Source organism: Penaeus monodon, chromosome 4, assembly GCF_015228065.2.
Source record: "Penaeus monodon isolate SGIC_2016 chromosome 4, NSTDA_Pmon_1, whole genome shotgun sequence".
In the NCBI taxonomy this organism is placed as follows: Eukaryota; Metazoa; Arthropoda; class Malacostraca; order Decapoda; family Penaeidae; genus Penaeus; species Penaeus monodon.
Window position 1 is genome coordinate 31,326,877 of NC_051389.1, and position 4,120 is coordinate 31,330,996.

A 4,120-nucleotide genomic window follows, 5' to 3' on the forward strand; every position below is an offset into this window, starting at 1 on the left:
TGTATATGTACATATACATATATACTGTATACATACTTATAGAAAATATTAATATATGTAGAGGAATATTTATTTGTTATTTTCAATATATATGTTATAATCATATATACTGATACAATCATGTTGCTGTAAGTAAATATGTGCAACTTCTCCCTAAACGACAGCACGTTTTGTTATTACATACGATTAATGATGATCGTAGGCTAAGGTCGGTTCAGGTGCTTTGAACAAACACACATACCACGTGTTTCCTTATAAGTTGTGCGTGTAATTTGTCAACTCAAATCAGTGACGTGTCACGTCCTTGCTGGTCACTGAAGAAACAATTAGCTGTAGAATAATTGTCTTCAGTTTGGATTAAAATATTGAAAAAAAAACTAATCTTAGTCCAATTGGACATCGACATCCGCCCACATGCCCCCCGCACAGTCCTCCCCCGTAACCCTCCATAGATTGCTTGGACTGCCATGTTCCGTCAATCATCATGATTCTCGATTCAACCACGTTTTGGGATCATCGTGGATATGAAAAATCCGTAATATGTTTGTATTAAATTCTCACGCTGCTTATTACCAACAACTGAAATTAAAAAGACATAGATTTATAATTGTGCTACAACAATCGCAAACAAAATCTTAATGGAAAACAAGCCACCCTTTCGGAATTCTGCCATTCAATTGCAAATCGATGTACGTCAGCACCCTGATCTCGGACTAAGGCCAAGGGCGTCCTTGGGCTCTGGACGACGGAAATCCACAGGATATATTTTCTGATAAAAAAGAAACTTTACGAACCATGAGCTTTGCTATCGATATAAGAAAAAAAAACAATATTTAGTATTTCGAACAACAAAAGAAAAGAAAAAGGTATCGTCCATGAATAAAATCGAAAAAGCACTTTTACGTAATATTATTTATTGCTCCAAAATTACAACTAGACAACACGGCATGCAAAGTCCAATGAATTGACATTGCATTGATCTTAAAAAAATGTAAATAGTTTTAGTTTCTATCTACACCTGCAATGAAAGAGTAAATAAGAACATGTGACAAAAGCCTACATAATATTTTAACCTACAACAGAATGTGTAACATACAGGGACGTGCGGATGAAAATAAAATCGATAAATATATACTTATACTATATATATATATATATATATATATGTATCAGTATATATATAACATATATACGCTATCATATATGTCATGTATATATGAATTATGATATATTATATAGACATATGCATAATGTAGTATGTAGATATATATATATATATATGATATAATTAGATATATATAGTATATAATAGTGCACAATAGACATAGAATAATAAATATATATAATTACTAACAGATATGTGTAAATAAGAGTTATGTAAATATATATAATATATATATATATATATATATATATATATATATATATGATATGTTTTGTGTGTGTGTGTGTGTGTGTGTTAGTGTGCCTGATGTGTTTGAATATAATAAAAAAAAAAAAAAAAAATAAATAATATATATATTATATATATATATATATATTTCATATGCATATAAATATATAATATCTATACACATACATACATATGTACGTGTGTGTGTGTGTGTTGTGTATGTATATTTATACACACACATTCACATATATATGTTATAAATATATATATATATATATATATATATATATATATATATATATATATCATATATATACAGACACATATGTGTGTGTGTGTATATATATATATGTAGACATATAATGTAAATATACATATGTATATACATATGTCTTCACATGTTTTTATATGTACCCATCTATCTGTCTATATACGTATACATATATATACAGAGAGATAGATAGACAAATGTAAGTATACATGTATATGTATACTAATATATATTTTTCATATATCTATCCATCTATCTCTCTAATCCTTTTATATACATATATGTACAAACATATATATATATATATATATATATATATATATATATATTATATATATATATAATAAAACATATGCATGTCTGTGTGTTAATATACATATATATAAATATATACATTAATATATATACATGTGTATATATACACATCTATGTGTATATTTCTTTATATATGTACATAGATACTTGTATATGTTTAATGTATTACACACACACATACACACACAACACACACGCACGCACACACACACATCTATATACATATACAGTATTATATAATTTTTGAGACCAGTTTTTTTACCTCCCTTTGGGTTCTGTACAATATATACTATGAAAAGGATCACAACCTGTATATTGCTTTCGGGATCGATTATTCTGAGGACTATAGAATTTTACTAAATTAGCTAGAAAAAAAAGGTGTCACATATCATATGTGACCCTTAACACTGTTCCTGGATTTCTGGTTTCCAGTTTTACATTTTATAATACGTGCAAATGCATGCACTACCACACTGACTAAACCTAGCCCTTCTACTATGCAAATTGAATCAAGACTGCCAACTGAAACACATGGGTGGAGGAAAGGACCTGAGTCAGGCAGATTTTTATGTTATTGAAGGTTATCTACAAAATACCTCTAAGTCAACAAGAAATAGCCAAGAAAGTGAGTGTTTCCAAAACTGCTGTTGCAAAAGTGAGAAGAAAACTTGATAACTTGGAAAACTTTGAACCCAATTGAAGATAAATATGGTTAAACAAGATCGCAACAGGCCAATAAATAAACCTATGACATCGAGTATACAGTCGGAAAAAGATAAATGAGATGGGATACCATGCCTGCGGGCCAACTAAGGTGCCAAGGCTATGAGGAAGGAATAATTGGCCTGGGGAAAGGCTCACAAGGATTGGATATCCGAGGATTGGGAAAGGGTTAATCTCAATTAAATCTTATTTCTGACTACCGTTTTATATGAGTCAAACATAATTTAGTAAAATACATATGCATACTGGAAAAAAAATATGTTAGTTACAAAATACTACATCTAGTATGATCTTCATGTTTGGGTTCAAGATGATATCAAAAGGTTATTTATTTTGAATGTTTCCAGTCATTTTATAACTTACACTGTTATTTTTATTTTCAGGTTTTGTGCTCTGATGAATCTACGGTAGAATACTGATGGACAGATGAAAATTTCTTGGAAGAAAACCAGCTTCGAGAAGGACCACCCCGATTGCCAGAGAGCACAACTAAATATCCGAACCAAGGCGATGGTGGTGGTCTGTGATCTTGTCATGGTTACTAGTAATTTTGAGATTAATCTGGATATCGTGACATCACTGAAAGATTTCTTTGTCACAGCTCTGTAGTGGTGTCTTATTTTGTAATTCACTAGCGTGTTTGTTGTTATTATAGAGTATGTGGCTTAACCATCTTATTTTCACTTGATGATGTCTTTACCGCCGGCATTTATTCCGCATTTAATTCATCCCGTTTCCAGTGTCATTTTATTCATGTTCCTGAGAATACTTAGAAACTGAGGACTTACACGTATTTTTTACCATATAATTATGCAAATAAATATATATTTGACAGTTAAACATAAAAAGATAATTACTTGGATATTACTAAAAGTGCTTCCCTGATAATGACTGCATTTTCAAGCATGATGGAACTCCCTGCCAAACAGCCGAAAGTGTTTTAACCTTAGTTGGATATTTTATGGGTTTAGAGTGTTTTTGAGTTTCCTGTAACGTCCATTTTAACAATATAGAATGTTTATAGAAAGACATAAAGACGAGGTAAGCCAAGTAGAATGTACTAACATAGCTGTGTTAATTGACCGATTGATAAGGTATGGAGTAAAAAAACCCAGAAAATCAAAGAAAAGGCCTGCCGTCCTTCGAGGCATACCGAGACGCGTTGCTACAGTGATTAGGCTGAGGTGGCTATTTTTTTCTGATGTCCTTTAGCATTTTTACGCCGTTTAAAATGGAAATGATAAGTTGCTTCATTTTGGGATACATATTCTACAAAAATGGTTGTGACCGATGGTGCCTTGAATAATCACGTCCAGTAGTGTATATCACACATATACGCAATATATATATAGTATATATATATATATATATATATATATAAGGATATATATATATATATAAATATTTTTTTTTTTTTT